Source organism: Mandrillus leucophaeus, unplaced genomic scaffold (assembly GCF_000951045.1).
Source record: "Mandrillus leucophaeus isolate KB7577 unplaced genomic scaffold, Mleu.le_1.0 Scaffold35, whole genome shotgun sequence".
NCBI classification, from domain to species: domain Eukaryota; kingdom Metazoa; phylum Chordata; class Mammalia; order Primates; family Cercopithecidae; genus Mandrillus; species Mandrillus leucophaeus.
The window spans coordinates 1573626-1581519 of NW_012103698.1; positions in this window are offsets into that span (position 1 = coordinate 1573626).

Consider the following 7894-nt stretch of genomic DNA (forward strand, 5'->3'; position numbering starts at 1 on the left):
GAAAAGAGAAGCCACAGACTGGAAGAAAATATTTGCAAAAGACATATCTAATAAACGACTGTTATCCAAAATACAAAGTACTCTTAACACTTGATAAAAAGAAAACCCTATTAAAAAATGGGCCAAAGACCTTAACAGACACCTCACCAAAGAAGAAATACAGATGACAGGTAAGCCTATGAAACGATGCTCCATATCACACATCATCAGGGAAATGCAAATTAAAGGAATAATGAAATAGCACTCCACATCTATGAGAATGACTAGGTCCAGAACACTGATGACATCAAATGCTGGCGAAGAAGTGGAGCAACAGGAACTTCCATTCATTAATGGTGGGAATGCAAAATGATACAGTCACTTTGGATACAAATCTGGAGGTTTCTTACAAAACTAAACATATTCTCAGTTTCATTTTGGAATATTTATCCAAAAGAGTTGAAAACTTACCTCTTTACAAAGACTGCACATGAATGTTGATAGCAGCTTTAGCTATAATTGCTAAACCTTAGAAGAAACCAAGCTGTCCTTCAGTGAGTGAACTGACGAGCAAGCTGGGGTACATCCAGACAATGGAATATGATTCAGTGCTAAAAAGAAATAAGCAGTCAAGCCTTGAAAAGACATGGAGGAAACTTAATGTGTAAAGAAGCCAGTCTGAAAAGAGAACAGAGTGTGATTTCGATTGTATGACATTCTGAAAAAGGAAAAACTAAACGACAGTAAAAAAAAAAAAGAAAAAAAAAAATCAGTGATTGCCAAGGGTTAGGTGGGAGGGAGGGATGAAGAGGCAGAGCACAGAGGCTTTTGAGGGTAGTGAAACTACTTTATATGACACTGTAGTGTTGGTTACATGTTACATGTGTGTGAATCCAGAAAATGTGCAACATTTCCATGTTTCCAACCATGAAGTCTGGCTTGTCCCCTACTTTGAGACCTCAGCTTACTAGATGTGGGGGAGCATTCTGTGACCTGCTCCTAATCTCCTCTCCCCTCGGAGGCAGGGAAGCCAATTAAACCTTTGTGACTTTTCCTCACCTTATTCTCTGTACTACATGATGTTCAAGGTGAAAGACTTTGACAACCACTTGTTGCACTTGTGTGGCCACAGCACAATGTGCAGACCTTGAGGACTGCCCTGATGTACTGGGCCCTGGAGTGAGGGGTGGAGGGAAGTCCTCAAGAGACCCTTATCTGCCCCAGAGCCCCCAGGACCCTGAGGGCCACACTGTCCCTGCAAGGGCTGGGGATTGAACCCAACCTGCAAGTGGGCACAGCCACAGCCCTCCCTGGGCTGGAGTTTCCCAGCTCTCCTAGGCTTGGGCCACCTCTGCAGCTTGTCTCCCTGCCCAGGGAGCCACATCCCACCTAAAGCTCTCCCATACATTTATAGTTTCAGAGAAGCCAACAATAAACTCTTACCCAGACCTGTATAGAATACTGGTTCAACCAAACAAAGCATTCACACTAATTACGTTTATGCACAAGCAGGATGAATTTGAAGTGCAGGCCAGAGGAGCCAGCCTAGGGAGTGGGGGCAGGAAGAGGGAGGGATTGCTTAACCTGAGGGGTGACTTCAGGTACAGAGAGGAATATGAACCATCAGGCATCATAGCATGTCCCAAGGACACTCACTTCCTATTTCTCATTCAAGCTCCATGATCAAAGAATTTCATGTCAACCTGAAACTGTGACTGCCCTCACCCAGGTGGTGCACAACATGGATTTGGGACAGATCCTCTCAGAACCCTCCCTCTAAGGAAGCCCAGCATCAGGAAAGGGGCCTATGTTAGCTCAGGTGCTCTAAAGAGGCCAAGATGGGATTATTTGTGCCAGAGACTTGTTGAGGGGAACACCTGTGAATGAGGAAGGAAAGAAGCAGGAGAGCCTTCAGATTGTAATACCATTTGGACACCTATGAAAGGAGACAGGGAAGGAAGGGGCGATGGAAGGAAGGGCCTCAGACTCAGTGCAGTTCTAAGAAAATCCCAGCCTGGCTGATGGGAGTCCTGGAGCCAAAGTTGCCCATTAGAGGAGTTCCATATCCCACAGGAATGGGCAGACACTAGTGCCCCACCACATTCTGTCTGTGGCTGGGAGTGGCTCAAGAAAGCGTGGCCTTGGTGTGAACGCAGTGATAGCTCCAGAGGGTGGCCAGGGGCCGGTGGTCACTATAAGCCTGCAGCAGGTTCTCATGAAGGAGGTCTGATTTTCGTGCTTGCCACAGGGTCTTCAGTGTTTTCCATTTCTTTCTGTCTTCTGCATTTATTTTGGGTTTTCTGTCTGTGTTCCCTATTTTATCACAAACTCTTGTTTTTAGTAATGTTATATAGCCTCTGTTGAATACTTGTTTTGTGTCAAACATTTTACGTATGTGTTTTCCTTTATCCTCACAATTCTGTGAGGGAGGTAATATTCATGTTTTATAGATGTAGAGACTGAGGCTCAGAGAATTGTTATTTATCCAAGAACATTAAAGTCAAAAGTGACAAAGCCATACCTTGAACTCAGACTCAGGGCTTTTTTTTTCATTCCAACACCCAAAAAATTAGCCACCATACTACCGTATGTCTCTGAGTACTTGGCTTTTTTTTTTTTTTTTTTTTTGGCATCTTGTGTTTTAGGCATGAGTGTGGAGAAAGTAAGAGGCCTGAGTTCAACAACAACAACAGAGGTCTTTGCGTGTTTGCGTTTGGGAAACTTCCAATGAAGCCAGATGCAGGACTGATGGGAGGGCCTTCAGCCTCCAGAGTGGGCTGGGCTGAGCCTCAGGGACAATACGTGTGTGTCTACCCTGATCCGACTGGCTGCTGTTACACCCAAGCCCTGAAACCCTGAGGGCCTCCTCAGCCCCACCCTGATCTGGGTGAGGACAGGCTTCCAGCGTGGATTGCACAAGGTACTTCTTGCAACCTGTGGACCCCTCCAGGGCCAGGCCCAGAGCCAGCCGGCAGAGCTCAAGCTTAGGACTGGGGCAGGGAGGTCCAGCAGGCTGTTAGTCACCAGTACCAGGGCTGGCCTGTCACTCGGCCTGTTCTGCAGCAGGCAAAGGAAGGGGTTACAAGTCCAGCAGGAGTAATTGATCTGATCATCAGGAAGAGACAGAGTTGCTGCTATACAGTGGGACGATGGGGGCAGGGAGGAATATGTTTGGCACTCAGGTGATCCTGGGTTTGCTTTTCTCTTATTATGGTCTAAGTAAAGCATAATAACTGGAGCTTCAGACCCCTCGGAGATAAGGGTCTGGAACACCCCTCCTGAGAGCCACAGAGAGAGAGCAGCAGGAGTGCTCGCTGAGAGGAAGGAGAACCTAGATGGGTGGTGGAGGGGGAAGATGACGAGTGTCAGTGACAGATTGAGACAAACTGCGGTGGTGTGGGCTGTAGTTCCTTCCACTAACTCTTCTCCTGTAAATGTTCCCACAAATTGTGACCAGCCAGATTCCTGGAAAAGCTGTGCCTAGATTGAGTGAAGTTAACGTGGGAAGCAATTGGGTCTCAGTGGTTCGGGAGGTGGACCATAGTACATGCTGTTGGTGGCCTGCACAGCTTCCTTTGACTAGCCTGTGCTGAGAGGGTTGGTTGCTAATGGCCCTCAGCTAACCCCTTCTCCAAAGATTTGTTCTTGGCTGAATGAGAGCCCCATACCTGCTTTATCACTCAGGGTTCTCCAGAGAAACAATATCAATGAGAGAGGGAGAGAATTGGCTCCTGCAATTGTGGGCTCTGACAAGGCTGCAATTTGTAGCGCAGGCTGGCAGGCTGGAAACCCAGGCAAGAGCTGCAGTCTTTAGGCAGAATTCCTCCTTCTCTGAGAAACCTCAGTTTTTGCTCCCAATGCTTTTCAACTGATTAAACGAGGCCCACCCACATTACTGAGGGTAATGCCCTATACTTAAAGTCAACTTACTGTAAATTAGTCACATCTATAAAATACCTTCATAGCAATATCTACGCTAGTGCTTGACCAAACTGCTGGGCATCATAGCCTAGCCAAGAAAGCCCATGCAATGAACCATCATACCTGAGAGGTTAAGTCCTCACTCATACCCGCAACCCTGAGGCTGTCAGGAATCAATCCCCAACAGACAGAGGGGCTCAGAAGGCCAGGCCCCCTGCTCCAAAGTGGGACCAATTCCGTTGCAATTTGTGCGGCAGAGGTCCCCATGGGATCAGACTGAAGCGAGGCTGCAACTGAGACCACCTGTTTGTTTAGCTATTTTTCCTCCCTGCTTTCCTCTCTCCCTGTCTCCTGGGATTATTCCCCCTGTACGACAAGTGCCCCCGGTCCCTGCCTCAGGTTCTGCTTCTAAGGAACCAAACCTAAGACACTGTAATGGGTAATGTTATGTGTCAATTTGGAGGGTGTTTTGGGATGAGATTAACGTTTAAATTGGTGAACTCTGAGTAAAGCAGACTGCTCTCCATAATGTAGGTACGCCTCATCCAATCAGTTAAAGGCCTGAATTGAGCAAAGAGACTGACCTCCCCAAGCAAGAGGCCGCTCTGCCGCAGACTGCCTTTGGACCTCATCTGCACCGTCAGCTCTCCTGGGTCTTCAGCCTGCTGGCCCACACTGCAGATTCTGGATTTGCCAGCCTCCATAATTGTGAGCTGGTTCCTTATAATAAATCTCTTTCTCTCTATGTATACATCCTATTTGTTTCTCTGAAGAACCCTACTACAGACACCAGCTATTTCAGAATGAGAGTCTCAGGGAGGGCCATGGGCTGCTTGTGCTGCAGCAGGAACTGTCCTTTCAGGGTAGTGTGTGTGAATTCCTTTAGCTTTATCATTAGGCAGCCGAACGAGATAGGCAGCTGTTGGAATACACAGCTTCTCCTTAAAGAGTCTTGCTTCTGGGATTTGTCAGTCAGCCCCGCCCCCAATACTTCCCATAACTAAATCAGCTCCCGAGAAGTTCCTGCCACAAGCCCATGCACCCCATCCATTATTTTGGCTTTGCAGTTTAAGGCGTGTTCCTCCCTTTGGCATGGGCACCGTGTAGTTGTCTGTGAGCTCAGAAGTTGCAGGCATCCTTGATCCCCTTCCCTCCACACTCCTGTTTGCTTGTCGTTGCTTTTGGTAATCCACATATATTTGTGGATTGGGATTCAAATTTTTTTTTGATTTCATCAAAGGTAGAGTTTGTGTTTCTGTTATTATTTTCTCCTGTTGCCTTTGAATGACTTAAGAGAAGGCAAAATGCTGAGTTCAGGGACCTTGTAAGACGTTTGAGTTTTTGCAGATCTGATGTGTTCGAGATAGTATCCCACCGTGGATTTAATTTGCATTTCCCCAAATGTTAGTGAGAGGCAGCATATTTTGGGTGTGTTTTTGTCTATGCTGGTTTGCTCATCTGCGATAATGCTGGTTTGTATATTCTGCCCATTTTTCTATTCAGTTCTTTGTCTTTTTCTGATTTGTAAATTATAAATTTTTTTTTATTCTAATACATTTTTGGCTAAACATATTGCAAATATCTTCCCTCAGTCTGTGAATTATTTTTTCCACATTGGAAGATGTCTTTTATTTTAAAGTTTTATATTTTAATGTAATTGAATAAATAATAGTTTTCCTTTATGATTTATGGGTTTTGTTTCTTGTTTAAAAAATCCTTCCTTATCTTGATGTTCTAAATATCATATATTTGATTCTAAGAGTTTTAACCTTTACTTTTAAAATGCAGGGCCTGTCTAGGCGCGGTGGCTCATGCCTGTAATCCCAGCACTTTGGGAGGCTGAGGCGGGAGGATTGCTTGAGCTCAGGAGTTCAAGCCTAGCCTGGGAAACGTGGCAAAACTTCATATCTACAAAACATATAAAAATTAGCCAGGCAGGGTGGCTTGCATCTGTAGTCCCAGCCACTCAGGAGGCTGAGGTGGGAGGATCATTTGAACCTGGGAGGTGGAGGTTGCAGTGAGCTAAGGTTGCACCACTGTACTCCAGCCTTATGACAGAGCCAGACCCTGTCTCAAAAAAATAAAATAAAATATAGGGCCTGAATTGATTTTTTGTTTTCCCTAGCACCATTAAATAGCTAGTATGTTTTCTGCCTTGATCTGCCTGCCACTTTTATCATATAACAAGTTTCCAACTATGTATGGGTATGTTTCTGGGTTCCATATTCTGTTATATTTGTCTGTGTGTCTGTTCTTGCTCCAAGACTCAGTTGCTGTAATTAATTTATAGTAAGGCAAACCTCCTTCCTGTTCTTTTAGTATTGTCTTGGCTATTACTGTTTTTCTGATCTTCCATATAAATTTTTGATTCATCTCATCAAGTTTCATGAAAAACCCTTTTGGGATTCTATTTGAAGTTGCATTAAATATAGAGATTGTTTTTGGAGAGAATTGATATCTTTAGATAAAGATTCTAAGGAACATGGCATATTTTTTCCATTTTTCTTGAGGTCTTAATGTTTTTCAAATGCACATTTAAAATGTTGTCTAGTCTTGGCCGGGCATGGTGGCTCACGCCTGTAATCCCAGCACTTTGGGAGGCCAAGGCAGGCAGATCACGAGGTCAGGAGATCGAGACTATCCTGGCTAACACGGTGAAACTCCGTCTCTACTAAAAATACAAAAAATTAGCCGGGCGTGGTGGTGGGCGCCTGTAGTCCCAGCTACTCAGGAGGCTGAGGCAGGAGAATGGTGTGAACTCAGAAGGCAGAGCTTGCAGTGAGCCGAGATCACGCCACTGCACTCCAGCCTGGGCAACAGAGTGAGACTCCATTTCAAAAAAAAAAAAGTTGTCTAGTCTTTACCTGGTAACACTTGCCTATAAAGCAATCTGGGTCTTGAGTTTATTTTTTGTTGTTGTTAGATTTTTGATTAATAATTCAGTTTTTCTTTTTTCCTTTTTTCTTTTTTTTTGAGATGGAGTCTTGCTCTATCACCCAGGCTGGAGTGCAGTGGTGCAATCTCAGCTCACTGCAACCTCTGCCTCCCAGGTTTAAGCAATTCTCCTGTCTCAGCCTCCTGGGTAGATGGGACTACAGGCGTGTGCCACCATGCCTGGCTAATTTTTTTTTTTTTTTTTTTTTGTAGGGACAGGGTTTTACCATGTTAGTCAGGCTGGTCTCAAACTCCTGACCTCAGGCAATCCACCCACTTCGGCCTCCCAAAGTGCTGGGATTACAGGCGTGAGCCATCACACCTAGCCACTAATTCATTTTTTCAAAAGACTTTTGGATTACTAGAATGAACAATATGGTGCTGGATTAGAGTCAGAGATACCATGTTTGGTTTAGATATTGATGGATAGATAGAAAAATAATTATAGATATGTGTGTATGCATAGATCAGTATATGTCATATACATATGGATTTATATAAGCATATATAATATATTAAATATGTGTTACGCACACACACACACACACACACACAAAACAGCCTAGCCCTGTCTGCTGAGAGAACCTAGAAGCAATGACACCCCAGTAGCAATGAGCACACATGGTGCCTAGATCTTGCCTTCTAACACCATTCTTCAATAAGAAAGAACCAGGTTCTTGGAGAAATGGTTCATTCTAGAGTGGAAACAGTCAGGATGCAAGATGATCCTAAAGCATCTTGTAGTGCCAGAAAGTAAGGAAGTGATCAAAAAGCAAGGAGGTGCTCAAAAAGGAAAACAATAGATGTGTGTCAAAAGAGACACAGGAGGCAACCACAAATGCCCCCCAGTGGCCAATGCTGGAACAATTTGAGCAACAAAAATAAATACAGTTGACTGGGCATGATGGTTTACGCCTGTAATCCCAGCACTTTGGGAGGTTGAGGCAGGTGGATCACTTGAGGTCAGGAGCTCAAGACCAGCCTGGCCAACATGGTAAAACCCCATTTCTACTAAATATCCAAAAAAAAATTAGCTGGGTGTGGTGGCACACACCTGTAA